Below are 17,971 nucleotides of genomic sequence, written 5' to 3' on the forward strand. Positions count from 1 at the left end.
ACCTACAGCACTACAGAGTCACTACTGCCAAATGCAAACAGGATTTTATGAAAGGACTCCCTGAAGCACTAGAACTCTAAGTCTATATAAATATTATTCAAATAGTTTTACGAAGTATTTGGTGTGTTTCACAGACTTTCTGGAAAGGGCTACAAACCTCTGCTTTGCCATGTCTGTTGCTGAGAAACACAAGGCCCAGTTTTCTAGCTGTTATAGCACTGTTGTAAGCATTACCTTAATATAAAACCAGCTTGGCATATCTTGTATGCGTTACCCATCAGGCTTGCAAGCAAACACACTTCTACAGAAAGCGAACATGTGTTCAATATCCAAATAAGCATACACAAAATGCTTATATGTCTATAAAAAACACTGCCTGTTTTTAAGTCTAGCAAGCGCAAGAAATTTAAAAGAAAATTTTATAAAAACCCAGCTTTACTTTAACTGAGGCAGCATATTTCTGTGATAGCCCTGAGGCTTCGATGATTATGTAAATTTATCATTCACTGCTCTGTCTAAATATTGACCTTCCCCTCCTAACTAGTAATAGTTAAATTACTTAAAGGCTGCCTCTCACTCCATGACTGTAATGTTATGGTTCTCTATCTTATTGTAGATCTAGAGGAAATGGAGTCCCTTTTTGTGCCCAGTTATCACACTGAAACAGCCTGTGAACTGAAGAGGCTCTAAATAGAAAGACACCTGCATAAGATGGCTGTGAAAAAAATCACTTTCTCCTTATAAGGAGTATCCTCCACAAAACCAGTAAAACTTGGTGTCTAAGCTCATCTACAGTCCATTAGTCTTTGCAACTTTTCTGGAACTAGCTTCCCATGAACCTTTTCTCCTGGCAAAGAAAAAAATATTTGAAGATAAATACAATTACAAAATTAAATGCATTAATTTTCTAAGTGGTGCTGGTGATTTTGTTTATTTTCTCCCATTTGTTCTATTAAAGAACTTATCTTCACCCTTACCCCACTCACCCCAGGAAATCAGTTTTCAAGCTCATGCACACCTTTTCCTAATGTTTATTTAAGATCAGGTTCTCCCTTTTCCAGTGCCAAAGGTACTTGGTCCTTAGAAAAAGCTGAATATAAAAAAAGTATGAAAGATTTATTTAAAGAAAATGCTTTCCTTTCACATAAATATGCACTTCTAAGTTACTTAACTCCAAGAAATTTTCCTCCAAGCACTGCTTTTATGAAGTGTAAATCATTGATGACTTTTTCTAATTTGGCACCAAAAAAAGTGCTAAGTACTTGCCCAGTTCTGCTGTTATTTGAATAAACATACATGCATACATATACGCTTGTACACACATATATACATACACATACATAGGTATACACACAAACACACACATATACATATATATATGAAACAGAAATACTCTAAATTGCCATAGAATAGCTGGAAAATATTGAGATTTTTTTCTTTTCAGTTAAAGATGTCTGAAGGCAAGGAATTAAACATCCAGGTTTTGCTATCTAGATAACCAAATTCTTAGATATAAGCTATTTGGAGTCCTGTCTCTACATAAATCTTCATACCTTTTAATTATTATAAAGACAATCTGTTTTTTTTTTTATTTCTGTAGAGAATCCACAAACCAAAACATGTACAAAGCACAAAGTATTCCAACATGAAATGGTTAGGCAGCACAAGTAAAGCAGGGTAACAAAAATGCTTGATCAGAGTATTGACTGGGAAATAAATAAAATTGTCTGTGTTTAGCAGTTCAGATGAGTATACATAACCTGTAGATAATGTGTGGCTGTATTTTAGAGAGATTACTTTTGTTCATTTGGAAACCTTCAAAAGAAAGTATGGCATCTGGAACTGAAAATCTATCATATTGATTAGTGAGCTTTTCACATATGAGGTGTTTGACCAATAACACAAGGTATCCTGTATCCACTGAACTTCAGACATCCCAGTGCTTTGGTAAGAATATGGAGTAGTTCGAGTTTAGAAAATTACAGACACAAGCAGTTAGCCAATTAGTTTCTGTATTACACTTACACATGCTACCCACGTGTAGCACACATGGACTGACTTGACATAATTAACCACATGTCATATTTTGTTTATAAACACTTACTTTATTACAATTGTGTCTACTTTCCAGTACTGCAAGAACAGAACTATCAGAACAAGAAATGCCAGCCTCGGTTTAAAAGTACCATATTTATTCAAATACACTACACTTATCTGTGCTGATAGATGGATGCTACAGACAGAAGACAAAAGATTAATTCACTCAGAGAAAAAAACACCAATGTCTTATAGATCTTCTGATCAATTAAATTTCTTTAGCCCTTTAGCTTCAGCTTATTGAATTGTCTTTTAAATTGTCCTGAAACAAACAAAAGTGTTCAACATGCTAATACCTGCTTGTTTATTATAACTCTTAACAATACAAGACAGCCCTCATATCACTAATCAGTGTTACCATTGAGCATATTTCAAGCAGTCCACTTCCACAGAATTTTCATTTGCATTACAGTATTCCACTGCATAATCGTGGTCTGACTCAGATATTAGTCTGCAGATTACAGTCTCCTTTCACGATTCCTTAAGTATTCTCATGTAGATCATCAATAAGATATGCCTTGTCACTCCAGCAGCAGCTCCTTTTTAATTCCACTTACATATTTGAATGCCACTTGTTTCACAGCAATACACGAAACCAAGTTATAGAAGCAGCAAAAATAAGAGATTTCTGTAATTAGCCATTTCTTCCAGCCTTATTTTAAACCTCAAGATATAAACTACTCAATGGAGAGTAGTATAACCACTCAAAAATGATGGTTTACATTACAAAAGTGCTTTCTTGAAATACATCATTTAACCTAATGCATCAATAGTATAGCAATCCAAACAATCCTATTCTGGGTGAAACATTAAATTATAATGAAAATATGAATACCTTGAAATGAGAACACTCCAGCAAAAAGAGAGGTTGCAGTCTGCTCACCAGATAGCGTACAGGGTTAAAATACATCATATGCCTGTACCCTTCCCGTGTTGCCCTTTCTTCTCTGACCTGCATGGCAGCCTTTATTACCCCATAAGACATTTACAACATATGTGTTGCATTCATGCACAGTGAAAAAGCATAATCAAATCTGTTACTTGTTAGGAAACATCAAACCTTTACCTCCTTGCCCATCTGACAGGATGGCTGCTGAGCTCACTACTCACACCTTAACCTTCAGCTGGGCTCATTTATTTCCCAGGGGACACATTCAGAAAACTGACAGTTACAGCAACAGTAGCAGGTTAGCAGAGCTTGCTTGGGGGAGGGGAAATTCCAAACCAAGAAAAGCTTCTCAAAAAAGGTTAATAGCTTTCCAATCTTACATGCAGACTAAACAAGGACAAGCCTAATAAAATTAATTGCTTCACAATAGCAAGCTTTGTGTTTATATTCTGAAAATACTGTAAGCTATATCTGCTTAAAACAATATTGAATGGTCAGGTGGTTTGCAGTTTTAAAGCATGTTAGCATAATCAGCCTTAAATTAAAACAGATGGGAATGACAGATATGTTAAGGTTATTAAAGACCTCTAAAGGATAGAGTTAAATAAGGTTACCTAATCCATCTTAGAAGGGTATTATGAATTGCATCACTTAAACAAGAATAGCATTCTTGTATCTATTTTTGATTTTACAAGACTAAATGAAATTACCAACACAATGTAATGAATGGCATGAACATAATATGTGCCTACTAGTCTCAGTTTTAGAGAGGAAAAAACAGGATGTCTCCTGATGTTGAAAGACTTTCATACAGATTTTTAACAGTAAAGATGATCATTCTCCTGATGTTGCAGTGCATAGTGAATGCTCACCGATGAGCACAATACATCAGCATACTAAAAGTCAGCATACGGTATCTATTTAGAGAGAATGAGAATTCTACCACTTAAACCCTCAAATAATGTGGCACACACTTTTCAGATGTTCTTTTAAACAAAACCCAAAAATACCCAAGCCCTTTAAAGCTTGCCACACATTATTATTGTCACCTGTGCAAAGTGTGTAATACAAATTTAAGTTAACAATCTCATCTTCATGCATGCAACAGTTATTAACATGCTTTTTAAGGGCTTGTTCTTGCTACCATAGCTATGATAAAAATGCCTGTGATACCTCATTGTTTGGAGTACACAAGTGGAGTAGGAACCTGGCCTCAAGCTTCCACTCCTGTACCAATGCCATGTTTTCTTTTTGTGAAACATTTTTCAGCTCAGTAAAGGATTTTCACCAAGCAGCCAAACTAGCTTACAGCCTTCTTGTTATATACAAATGAAGTGGTTAGGTAGGTTAAGAGCCTACTCACATCAGAGGGAGAAAAAGCTCAACTTATATGCACGAGGTAAATTCTTAGCACCAGGCCACCTTGTAAAGGAACTTTTATGCACTTTCTCTGGGGAAGACAATGGCTGCTCAGAAACTCAACCAGGAAGTAGTGTGAGAAATGCTTTTTGTTCTGAGGAGAGGTGCCAGAACCACCTTCCAGGCAGAGAAAGGATTTATGAATCCTGTTTGGGTTTTGGTATGAATAGGTGTTAATATGCTGAGACTTGTCAAAGTTACAATGTTATCTCAGTATGTACAAAAGCCGTATTATATCCTTTTTTAACTCGTCCTCCTCTATTTAGTATTCCCCAGACTAACAAATCCCAGTTCCCCAAGGTTAACTGAAGATTGAGTAACAGCTCTGACTCCCAGAATCACTTTTCTGAGCTTAGATGCCTATACTGAAGTAAGTCACATTTTGCAACCAGCTTGGAAATTATTTTCAAGGATTTCCAACATCAAGGTGAAAGATACAAGGACAGTTTAATCCAGTTGGAGCACCTAACATCTGAATTCTCTCATTGTTAACTTTAAATTTGAAACTGAGACTGAGGCTTTTCAAAATCTTTCAATTTCTCTATTTTTTAAATGTAAATGACACAACACATATTTTTACTATACAATTTGCAAATAATGTTGACATCTTTACTAATTCTGCTGCACCGGAAAATGCAAAGTGACCAGGAATTAACTTGTCTACTTCATGGCCTTTGTAAGATTAAACAAAGCATTTTATTCAGCTACAAATTACATTCAACTATTTAAAGAAATCTAAAACTGGAGTTTTCCTTGTGCATTTATGTATAACAGAGCTGCACTAGGTGAATCATCACCTGTTGAAATGTTTGGGTACATTTGCCCAACTGCACACATTCTGGACCACTCTAACCATCCATCAGGATTAAAAGTAATGGAGCAGTATAATTCACTAAGACTAAATTCAATCAGCACTCAAGGAAAGGGGGATTAGAATTAGCATTCTAAGTCTGTGTTTGGTAGATCACTTATACACTTTCATTTCTATTCAGTAGAGAAAGTTGCAGTGGAGAATATGAAATGGAATATTTGCCAGTGATAAAACATGTAATTCCAAAGCAAGCATATTAAATGAAATTAAAATGCATAACTCAGATAACATCAGCATCTACAAAACCAGAAGAAAATTTAGACTCATTAGTTTCATTACAGAAAAACATCAAGACAAAAGAAGAGCTTTATCTATAAAAGCCCTCCAATAAACCTTAATACAGAAAGTGTCGCTGTTGAGCCGCTAGCAGAGAAAAGACCCGAGTTCTCAGTGTAGCAAGAAAAAGAGAATTTATTATTTTGATTTCAATATGTATAGACTTTTCAGAGGTCGCCGAGATTGGTCAGCCAGAAACCTCCCCCTAGGCCTGATTGGCCAGGCCTGAACTGTCCAAATCTTGAGACACTGTTTTAAAAAACATCCAAACTTTATCTTTGTTTATAAAACACAACGGAATGTTCTCACGAGAAAGACCTGTGCTAGCCACAAGAAAGAGCTTCTATCTTAATCTCAGTACACTTCTAGTTTTCATTATTTTAGTTAAAGGTGCTTTTCAAGCAGTTTTATATGTGGTAGAAATTTTGGCACAGGTATTTTTTAGGCATGACAGATATAGATCAGCTTGCAAATACCTTAAACTGACCTCTAAGTGGCTTCTGGCAAGTTATACCAGTCTTCCTCATGAGGTTCCCTTAAACAAGAACAGTGACTTTTCTTAGAAGTGCCTTGATAAAATGAATCTAAAGGGTTTCATGTAAGGTGACTTTATTTCTTTTTTTTTTAAGCAATGTTTTGGAGGACAGTATGAAGCAGTGACGATGAGGCTGTAATCATAATGGATCCTGGAAGCACACAGGATACATGTCTCAAGTCACAAGGAAAGCATTACAGAAACAAAAAGCACGTGACATAATTAAGTTTGCTCACATTATTAAATTAAAAACATTAAAATCATAGATCAGCTACTTCCCTTTGCCAAATAGGTCAAGTTAATAATGAGTGAGCAATAACCCCAGTCTTTGCATCACCTTTACAGTGGACTTTGCTTTATGCTTTCATGAACTGGGAATTCTTCAAGATAGAAAGCAAGACTGTCAAGTGTCATATGATTCCAAAAGCTCTGACCGTTAAAAAACCCAATTGCTTCCAGTAAAAGCAAAACTTATCGTCAGTTAGCAGGTTACTGAGTTGAAACAAGCACTGATCAAATAAATGTTACAAATATGCAACAGAGTCAATATTCCAGTTTTGTGAGCTTTATCCTTTTTTTTCTTGAAAAATGTTACATGCTGTTTGAAGGGCACTTGAAAAGTATCAATTAGCATGTTAACAGGCTAAAGCCTACTGACATGCTGCTGTTATCTGAGGCAGTAGTCCTACAGCAGACTCAATTCTGCATAGAACAAGCCCTGTTTGCAGAGCTGGGACACACCCAGAGCCAGGAGAAACAGAGGCAGTTGGACTTCAAGAAAGAAAAGACAGATTTATCTGCACCTCATTTGTAATGGAGAATTTCTTGCCTCCTTTCTTGGCTGTAGTCACCCCTTACAAGCTCATTCTCACTAACAAATTTGATCTCGTGTACCCTTAGGCTACCAAATGCTGAGTTGTGTAGTTCTTAAATGGCAAGCTCTGTGAAACAATTCTCATTTATTTTCACAGCACCTACCATTCAAAAAGATGAATAGTTAGTGGAACTAGCACCCTGGTACTGAATACAGTGTTTCTGTGCATTATCCATGGGACCCAAGCTCAAAGTACACGATGTACTAGAAGCCAGATTTCAACACTGCTGGAATGCAAAGCCTTGACCAGAAGTCTGTGTTAGTGTCCTATGTGTCGAAATGAAGAATGTCAGAAAAAAAGAGCAGCTGCTTCAAAAAATGAATAAAAAGTACAGCTACGAGATTAAAGAAAAAACTAAGAGGTGCTCACATCCTCAGGGGATTGACATTTTCTCCAGTCTCAGGGAGATTCATTAGCACATTCAAGTACAACATACCAGCCTATGTAAGGCTGCACTGTAGAAAGCAAAACTGACCAAGATCTTAATCTCCATTAGAAAAGCTTAAGAGCACAACATCCATTTATTTAATCTAATATGCCAGGGTACAAAGTCACAATAAGGAGAGCTTTCAGAGTCTACCCGGCAATTTGGAAGGCTTCTAGGGAATTATGACAGTGTTAAATATATTTGCATTTACATTGACAGTGGTACACACTATGTTGAATAACATTATTGTGCAAGCTTCCAGTTGTTCATTATATCACTGTACTTACTATTAGTCACAGCCAAGTACTGTAAGGCAGAAGGCAAACAGCTGTCTAGGACAGAAAAACACCAAAGTCTTCACTGCCTACTTCAAATTTGACAGAGCCTTGGAAGCACATGCACACTTGTTGTCTCTGAGACAAAAAGGAAAAAAGAGCATGGAACAAAAAGTTACACAGTAATAAAACTGTGTAAATAGTAAAACAGAAGCATCTTTACTTCTCAATTCACAACTCCTGTGGCAGAAGCACCAGACCTGACAGTTCCTCTCCTCCCAGCTTTGCTTATGTTCCATCAGTTTTCCCTTATGACTAAGAAGCTTTGGGTCAGTCTAGATAAAAATGCCCTGGACTTAACAAGGAAGGTAACAGCAGAGCGGACAACTACAGGAACAGCAGATAAGACTCCTTGTAGGACTTCTCCCCTGTTAAGAATACATTGACAGAAAATCAGTTGAGGTTTGTGGCCAGTTGTGTTGAAATACTATTTATACTACAGTAGACACTTGGCATTTCTTTCAACCCGAACTGTATTTCCTAACTTAAGAGAAGATGTATTTTTCCATGTCTTCTCTTCCCAGCAATGTCATCAATTGGAAGTTCCTAGGAGACAGGTGATATTCAAAAGGGATAAATGGAGGCAGCATATAAGATGTAATTATTTCAAGTATTTAGTTATATTATTAAACAGAAGTAGACCACCTGAGGCAACCAGGACTGCAAAGTGTGTTTTACCTTTACCTGTCAGCAGATACTATGGCAGACTCCAAGACTTCAGAGTAACTTTTTATCCTATCACATCTGTAAGAAATTATTTTACCTCTGCAGTTTTAAACCTTGTTGCCCCCAATCTTCACTGTGGATTGTTCCGAGAAAATTGTAACTCCGAGACTGTGCCCTCAGCCAGTGGAAAGAAGGCAGCTAACAATATTACAGCAGTTTCACTGTAATAGTAGTCTAGTGAAGAGTTAGAGAATCTTCAGTTAACCTACACACATGCAGAAATATCTGAAAATACCTATTCTGAGTGCCATTACAGAGGCTTTTCACTTATCAGTTGGTTTTTGAAAGGTCATTTTTACATTTCTTGTAATAAATGCAGTTGTAACTATCATTTATTTTGGCATCTAGTTGGTATTTGGTTGGCTTCATATTTTTACACATACATTACACTTCAAAATCTTCACTGAACAGTTCAGTGTTTCCTCAAAAATGAAAATATTAAAGGTGTAAGACTCTCTGAAGAAGTTAAAGTTGTGTTCCTCTGCCAAAGTTGATACAGTTTTCATGAAAAGCAAACTCCCCTCTAGCCTTGAGCCAATAAAACTGTGCAAATAACTCCAGCTCATATTCCACTCTGCAAGGATTCAGATGCTCCATAATAAATGGGTTACACTCTAATTCCTGTGCCTTGCCCAGCTGCACGAGGCAGAGGGGTTACATTGAGATCGATTGTGTGGCTAACTTCCACCTTAATTTATGAGCCAAGCAGAGTTTGCATTTTCACTAACTTGCCACCGCAAAAGCAGTTAGTGTTCTGCTAGTTTTCTGTCACTTGTCTCAAAAGCTCAGGAGCCACAGGCACCAAAAAACACTCTACCAGCAATAATCAACTAGTTTTTAAAGCACACATCCCATAGAAAAGACAATAATTCATAGCAGCAAAATGAAACTCCATCTACAGATACTTTATCCAGGGTGAAGACTACTGTAGTTCTTACTCTGACTATTTTTTGACCTATTACAGTGATTTTGTCTATACTAAGTTTTTATTAGTTTGAAGTCTGGTCTCATTCTGTTCAACAGGGTTTTTGTATTTGAATTACTGTATTTTGGTAAGCATACAATTAATGTTATTTTAGTTGACTTTGCTTTCCTTAATCCAATATTATGAAAGCAATAAAAGGCTTGGAAGAAGACTAGGAGAGATACTGAAGCTGTTCTTCTCCTCAGTAGTAAGCATACAACATTTGTTTGTTTTTGTTGGTATTTTTAAAAAAAGGCATTTGACTATGTTCTCAACTCAACTCAAGGCTTCTAGCATTAATTTCATTCAGTACTGACAACTCACAGAAATAATTTCTCAATGAGTGAATTAAATATATGAAAGTTAGGTGACAAACTACCAGGGCCAGCAAATAAAAAACTTAATATGGCATACATTTAAATTTCTTTCATAAAGCTTTTCTCCTTTTAAGACTCTATTCAATCTCATCAGCAATGCAATTAGAAAGGTGTGGTAAAAGGAAAAAAGGTAAAAATCACGCACCCACATAATTTGAAAAATCTTGAAGCAGAAGGAAACTGGGCAGAAACAAGGCTGCCTCATTCACACCACAGTTAGGAAGAACAGTATTTTTAATTATGCCCACAATTCAGCCCCAAGATCCAGAGCTTTTGTGGTTTCAAAACAAGATTTCATAACTATTGGTGCTCCGAAGTTCATGTGCTATTGGGTGGATATTACAGCAAATAGTTGGACTCATTTCCACAAGGAACAAATATTGCCAAGTTAAATGCTCTGCTTTATGGTAGACTATAACAGGTGTTTTATTTTAACACTATAGTAACACTCACTAAGTTCTCACTGAGAAGTACAGTTTCTTTAGGGTTTAAGGTGTTCAACTGTTCCTTAAAAATACCAAAAGCTCACTTCCCTCCTTTTGCAGAAAGTAAAGGATACACTTAGATTATAGAAATTGTTGTGGCTCTTTATCTCAAATAATATCTGTATGCTATCTTTCTCCATATTTAAGTCTTTCACAGTCTTAGCAGCTCATATCACTACTAGGTTAAAATTTTTAAAAATTGTGAAAGATGAGAAAATTATTGCTTTCTAACAGAAACCAATTCTTTACTTTTGGCACATTACTGTTAAAGAAACTGTCAAAAGCTTGACAAAAGTATATAAAACAAAGCAGTATTGGAACTTTTCTAGGAGTTAAGTTAAAATACTTTTCAAACCAAGCCTTTACTTGATTGTTTTTTGTAGTTATTATCATATCTAGTAACAGTCATCAAGGAGCTACTTATTCCACTCTGGTTATCAGACCTGTATTAAAATTTTTAAGGGGGAAGTGTGAAACATTAAGAATTAATCATTAGCACCCCAAGAAGAGCCAAGAACAAACACTTGTATCACTTCTCGTGCTTTTTTAAATTTCAATTATTTTGCAACTGCACTCACAGATACAACAATTCTGTGTTGTTCACAATTGCGTTCACAATTGAAGTGAACTGTGGAGTTAGAGAAAAAAGAATATGGAGTAGAGAAAGAAGGCTTTGTGCAGGAGTGGTGGGTATGTCCAGTGGGGGTGGGCAGAATCCTCCTTAAGGATTGGCAGACGCTTGTGTGGATGTCACAGGTGGAAAGATTCTTTGGGGATATTCCTAAAGAGAGGGAATAGCTTTTGGGCAGGCCTGCACTCCTGTGAGAGGTGAGTGCCAGTGAGCAGTGCAACCTTGTCCAAGAGTGACACAGGCTTGTGAGCAGCTTCCATCTGCTGTGGGACCAGTAGCAGTGTGGCTGCAGATGTGTTTGGAGGCTGAAGGTCTTTTCTGAAGCAGATTTGTAGGCTTGTGGAGAAAAGTACTCACTGGATGATGTCAGGAAAGGCTTCCACAGGAAAGGTGCAGAGCAGTATATGCCTTCCACACGAAGGGTGCACACCAGATGGTGTTTACCAGCAAAGTGCCTTCTGTAAGCCTTTGGGTTGGCTTGCAGTCTAGGGAAAAGAGTTCAGGAGCAGGTGGATGGCAGGGAATGGGTGAATGGATTTGTCCAGAAGGAGCAGATGCCTTTGAAGGTGGCAGGTGTGCTGTGGCAGCATGGATCCGTGGGCTAAGGAATTGAGGCAAGCTTGTGGTCTTGTGAGAAGTGAGCTGCTGGGGGAAGGACAGCCTTCTGTAAGACTTGCACATGTGCAGCTTCCATATGGTGTGAAGGTGGTGGGGGTGGCAGGAGAGTGCATTGCTGCTATTCATGGGCTGAGCGCCTCGTGTTTTGGTGGGCTTGTCTTCCAAGAGAGGACCCGTTGTGTGGGGGGCCCTTACCCAGGAGCCGAGTGCCTCGTGTTTGCAGCAGTAGTCTCGTGGAAAGTGCTTGTTTGGAAAGCAGTAGTCACTGCTAAGCAAGACAGAAGCTCTCCAGAAAGGACTGGGGATGTGTTGGGATGAGGCTTGCCTAGGGGTGATGGGATGGTGAGGCAAGATATAATGGGAAAAGCTTGCTGTGGTGATCATGAGCAAAGTGAAGCCTGTTAGGGCAGGCTTGTAGCTGTGCAAAAAGGCAAATTCTGGGAGGTAAGGAGAAAGCTTTGTCCTGGAGTGACCACTGCTTTTGCACAACTCCCACGTGCTGTGTGGGCTTTGTAGGCAGCACCAGTGTGATGAGTGCAGTGATTTATGTTTGAGGGAGTTTCATCTTGAAAAAAGGCCATTCCAGCAAGTGGAAATGGGTGGTGGGTGGACCCTTGCCTGTGAGTGGCAGATGCCTGCAACAATGACAAGCTGCAGGAGGGATGATTTAGACTTCTGTGCATGACTGTCTTAATTAACTGCCCACCTGCCTTTTCCACATTTTAGGTTTATTTACAGGGAGAAGTAAAGCAAAAAATAACATTAGAAAATGTTAAAATTATGTGCTATCTCACCCTCTATGGACTTTTTCGGTGCTACTTTTCTTAGCTGCTTCATAAATGCTTAAACTGACCACCTTTCTCTGCAGTCTTCCACCCACTCAAGACCCTCTTTAGAACAAGTTCACAGAAAACTGCTACAGCTCAGCTCAGATTTCAGCTTCTACTCCAACTATTCTTTACTTACTCCCTGCTTTAGAGCACATGTCTTTAGGACTATTACACTTTAATTTGTAATTTTTCTTTCCCATCCTTCTCAACTTTATTATTGCCTAGCAGAGACACAAGCTACATAATACCCAGCCATCTCATATCCCTCTCAGCACCTACCTGTTTGCAGTCACTTCAATTCAGCAGGGACTTTTGTTTGCTGTTGTCTTTATGCCACAATTCAGATGGAATCAGGAGGATAAAGCAGTGCAGTTAGGCTTTTGCAAGCTGATTTTCTGAAGCTGCAAGTACCTGTGATGCCTGGAAGGCTCTACTGGTGTGCTGCAGTTGTCTATAGTCCCCAGGTTAGGAATCCCAGACGTCTTTATGTCTAATGCCGGTGGTCTTTTCAGAATTTGGACTGAGGTTAGTATGGGTTATAATTTAACTTGATTGGTATGAAACTACTTTCATTCCAAATACTGCTGGCTGTGCTGAGCACACAGTTATACTTGGGATATTCAGAGACAGAGCAAAGGTGACTGATAATGTCCAAATTTTTGTTTGCTGTAGAGGAAAGAGGTGGTGGACAAAAGCTGAAATGAAGAGAAGGAGGGAAATCTGACAAGTGAGTATGGTACTCTAACACCTAAATACTCTTTACTTGAGATGTAGGTTATAGGTTCATCCTTCTGAAAACCTACTAAGAGTAATAGTACTTGAGGAGTTATTATAAACTGTCTTCATGCTGAATGTTGCAATTCATAACTGTATGGATGTATTGGTTTTAAGAGATACAGTATGTGCTGTTTTAGCAGATAAAATATAATATTGCTTTACATTAAGCTATTTTTATGGCTGTTTAGAATTCTCTTAGGCCTAATTAAGGTGTTGGTGCTTGGCTGCAACAGCAGGTAGAGATGGGATGTCACCTGTTGCAGTCACTGATTTTTAAGTTTCAGTGTTCTTAACAGCACTGCTTTGAAGACTTCTCTCTATTATGCTGTTACTCAGCTATGCTGGGTTTGTAGATCTAGATTCTGAATTGCAAGTACTGACCCAGTTTGTTGAAATAGAGAACTGCCCTGTGAGGTGTTAAGCTTGATTCTTCCTGGTGTGGTGCACTCTGGACTGTTGTGATCTTGGCATGCACAGCTCCATTTTTGTTTCACCAAAACCAGGTTTATCTTTAAATGCCTGCAGGTAGTGCTTCTGGGAGCTGTAATTGCTATGGTAATCCTGCTTATATAGTAGGCTTGTGAGTACACCTACACTCACTTCTACTCAGGCAGCTTCAGTGGCTATAGACACAGTTGATGATACAGCAGTCAGTAGGAAGGGTTGCAATGGTTTTGTTTATGGTTTTTTTAAATTGGAACAGATTGCTTTCCTTATCCAGAGTTCTTTATCTGAAAAGGAGCTGAGTGAACAATCTGTTGCCTACATTATACCCTTAGGGGTTTCACTGGGGCAGGCAGAAAGCTGTGAGCTGCTTTGAGGTCTGCTCTTGCCTGTTAGGAAGAGAGCAGCCTGTGAATGACTCAGTTGCACCTATAGCAAAGGGAAGCTTATGAAGAGGAGATATTGCTGCCATCAGCTGTCCTGTCCCCGTGAACAGTTCAGAGGGGAGGTAAAGGTGTAGTGCTTGAGATGCCCAGATGCCTTCCTATAGCTATCAGTGATTTGCAACAAATACCTCCTCTCCCTGCCACAGCACAACAATATAGAGCTTTTACATCTTTCCTGGGGCTAGGATGAAGCATAAATTACAGAGGTCACCTTTTAAATATATTTGAGGCAATTTAGAAATTCAGGTTATCTTTTAAGGGTGTGTTCCCCTCTCAAAGCAAAACATCTTCTTACTTTTGTTTTGCTACCATTTTTACTTTTCTTTTGGTAAGAAAGTAGGTTCTATGTTATCTTTCTCTGTTGCTATTTTGGTTTTGCTGATACCAGATAAGTTTAAAATAATAATAATAATTTCTGATTTGGGTAATGTAGACTTAGAGATTCTTTAGTTTGCAGTAATATAGCTTCAATAGAAAGCTGCATTTGGGCATCTTCTATTTTAACTGAAGAGTCTACTGTGTTGTGTCCTGCTTAATCTTTTACTAACAGTTGGATGAAAAGTATGATTGCCGTCAGCTTGACCTTTTCATACCACAAGTGGTGACTCTTCTAAAGAGCAATAACCGATTGTATTACACTGTGACAAAGTTTTTGCTAGCCTGACCTTTTGGCGTGTACAGGATTTCAATAGAAACACTAAGTGAGGGACAAAATTTGGTGTTCATAGTTATAGTTGTTTGTGCTTGATTAAAGATATTTACACTGCAATTAAAGAATATTTTTGTGTAAATTTCATAACAGAAAGATTCAGTGATGTGTTATAATTACAGATAAAATTTCTAGAATGTATTTAGTTACATGTTTAGAATGTAATGGACATGCTGAGATCTCCAGATTACTTCTCTAACCTTTGCTAGTAACTGCAATCTAATGTGGACAGTAATAGCAGAGATAGTAAGAACACCCAAGGAGGAAAATGTGTGTAAAGCACACATCAATTTTACCTTTATGTTGTTGTTCCTTCTTTTTACCAGGATTCCCTTAGTTGTACATAGCCTTTGAAAGACTCTAAAATAGACATCATAATCTTTGATTAACAGTTGGAGTGCTGTGTTTTTCTGAGGTGTATCTAAAAATGGTGTTTGGCAACAAGGTTCAGAGGTTTTTAGACTAATAACATGAATGACTGGTGGCAACACAGTTGAAGACAGTTGACCTCCTCACCATAAAGCTAAAGGTGACTGTGCTATGAGAGCTTCTCTGCATAAAACTTTTCTATTGATGATGGATTAATCTTAGATGGTGGCTTGAAAATGTCCCACGAAAGACTAAAAGGACACTTAGTTCTTTTTTGTGAGTAGTTACATTATAATTTTTCCATTTGTTCATCTTGATTCAATTTATCAGCTTTATTTTCTCTCTATAGAAAACCTAATGGGACTTCCATATTTGACTGCTTCAATTCTATGAAGCGTGTCCTCATAACTCACAATATAATTTGAGAACAGTGTCCTAAATTATTGTCTAATTCACTGCTGGGCTTATTATCCTCAAAATATTTTTCAGAGTGATTGTTGGCACAGAGCAAAACAAGATTAAATGTTGTTCACAATGGGTTGCTTCAAAGTTGTTTTGATTTTTTCAGTGTGTTGTGTTTTGTTTTTAAAGCCACGTGTTGTGGTTTAATCCGTCACCAAGCCAGTGCAGGCACCTTCTCGCCTGAAAGGTGGAGCTGAACCACTCTGTCACCCACAGAATAAACTTGTTCTTAAGAACTGAACCAGTCTGTCACCCTAAAAATGAAACAGTCAGTCCTTAGGATTTGCTTCTGGATGTAGCTTAGTAGCCCGAAACTCAGAGCAAGTAAAATTCTGGCAGTTTGAGATACTCTGTAATGTATATTTTTATGCATGAGCAATTTGTTTCCATGAAACCCTTCCTGGGCAAGATTTGATCTGACATCAAGCAGTCTGAATGAAATTCTGAACAAAATGTAGTCATCTTCAAGGATAGAAGTAGCAGGTGAAATATGAAAATGTGGTAAATTCATGTTTCTATATTTTGGGTAGGAAAGTATTTTTGATTTTTTTTTCTGCAAAACACTTAATTTAGTGGGTTTTATTTTAGAAGGAAAAATTGAAGTTCATTAAGAGTGAGGAAGAGCAAAAAAAATTCATAACTTGTAGTACTAAAATCTGGAATATTTTGTATAATTTGGACAATGGAAAAAGATGAAAGCTCTGAGTACAGCAAAAAGGGAAAGATCTTGTTAGCTTTTAGCAGACTTATCTATGCACAGGTGTTTGTTCAAACTCCCTGCATAACTTTACACTTAGATAAATGTAGTGATGTAATAGTCTGTGGGCCAAATCCCAGGCTGCCAAGGTAATTCACCTGGCTTGCACCCTGCTTTTGACCATCCAAGAATTTCTTGGAACGAGCTGCAGGCCAAATGCATATTCTGATGGTACCTGTTTTTTTGACAGAGTCTTGACCTTCTCTCCCTGCCAAAGACCAAAATTAAGTAGCAAAGGTTTTTGTGATCTGTGCAGTAAGAATATCTCTTCTTACAAGTGTTCTTCCCACTGTACCTACCTAGTAGCTTGTGACATGATGGGAGACAAACTGAGGAATATTATTCTGATCACCATAACTGGTAAATTTATTAGGAAGGTGGGTTCTCTTTTACTAAATTAAAACTGTGTTCACAGTAAGGGAATGTACCTACAGAAAACTCTTGAGGTGGGGAAGGCATGGGGAATTTATATACATCTGACAATGGGATAACTAACATTAAAAACTTTCTGTTTAGACTGGAGTGTTATTCTGAACCAGATTTTTAATCTGTTTCTAACCCAACAGAAATGTATTTGACTATCAGTGTCTGACTCGCACCACAAACTTGAAGCATTATTCTCAATCAGGATTTTAAAAAGTAGATGCCAGGGAAAGGGAAATTACATTAATGAAGATGAGAAGGAGCTTTAAGTCCAAGGAAGTTGCTACTGCCTTTCACCTTAGTCCATGCACTGAGCATGTATTGTTGGACATACATAAAGGCAAGGCCAGACAATAGGGAGCACTGAACCACAGGGGTGTAAATGAAATTTACACTGGATGATGATCATGTATTGGAGTGACTGGAGAAATGATGCATTGAAAAACAAGTTTCATCTGATGCCTTGTAGCCGCATTTTTCCTCATGTCATGGAAGTGAATATTTAAAATATGAAGCATATGGGGTATTTAGTGAGAATTTCCAGCAGAAAATTTAAACTTTAAAAAACCCCAAAACCAACTGAAAGGGCTTTTTCAAAAAATTTTGCTCTTCAGGGAGTCTCTGAGTGTCAAGAAAGAAAGTCTGAATCAGCATTAAAATAATGGCTGATGAGGATATTGATGAGGGAAGTCAGGCTGATGAGGAAATCTAATTTCAGGCTGGGTCCAGAGATCTGGAATGTTCAGGATCAAGAATTTCTGCTGGAAATGTTTATTAATTTGCACAGGGAAGGATAGTTCCAGGACAAGACATGGGAACAAACCCTGTGAGGGGTGCCCTAGGACAAGTTAGGTGCCTAGGATAATTCCACTTTGTGGAAGGCACAGGCTACTGTCCTAGGTGACGCAAAAAAATTGAAGGAAGGCTGCTTCTCTCTATGTCTCCTCTGGTTTAGACCTGCTTTCCCCAAAAGACTGAAAGTCTGCTTTATGCTTAAGCTTAGTGAGAAATTTTGGAATAGAAAATACATAGACATGACCTTGAAAGTTAATGTTTGACAGCATCCCCAATTACTGTGAGGATTATCATGAAAAATTACTTTTACTGAAATCCTTTGCAGTATTGTTTTTAAATAGGACTTTGTTAACTTTCCAGACATACTTTTCATATCCACCTGGCTTGTAATATTTTACTTGATAACACATACTGAAATGTTTGTGAGGCTTATT

At 37.8% G+C, this 17,971-nt stretch overlaps 2 protein-coding genes across 2 annotated transcripts in view; one reads left to right on the top strand and one right to left on the bottom strand.

Annotated features, from left to right (window-relative positions):
* SORBS2 (sorbin and SH3 domain containing 2) overlaps positions 1 to 12,852 on the bottom strand; it is a 205,274-nt gene extending 192,422 nt beyond the window's left edge. The window contains exons 1-2 of the mRNA XM_085058783.1: positions 12,635 to 12,852; positions 7,677 to 7,802 (exon numbers count right to left, since the gene is read on the bottom strand). The gene's annotated coding sequence lies outside the window, so the exon portion shown is untranslated. The remainder of the gene's footprint in view (positions 1 to 7,676; positions 7,803 to 12,634) is intronic.
* A 99-nt stretch (positions 12,853 to 12,951) lies between these two features.
* The window catches only part of TLR3 (toll like receptor 3), a 35,626-nt gene continuing 30,606 nt past the window's right edge, over positions 12,952 to 17,971 (top strand). Inside the window, exon 1 of the mRNA XM_085058789.1 lies at positions 12,952 to 13,082. The gene's annotated coding sequence lies outside the window, so the exon portion shown is untranslated. The remainder of the gene's footprint in view (positions 13,083 to 17,971) is intronic.

Source organism: Lichenostomus cassidix, chromosome 4 (genome assembly GCF_008360975.1).
Source record: "Lichenostomus cassidix isolate B80296 chromosome 4, HeHo_3.0, whole genome shotgun sequence".
Classification (NCBI taxonomy): Eukaryota; Metazoa; Chordata; class Aves; order Passeriformes; family Meliphagidae; genus Lichenostomus; species Lichenostomus cassidix.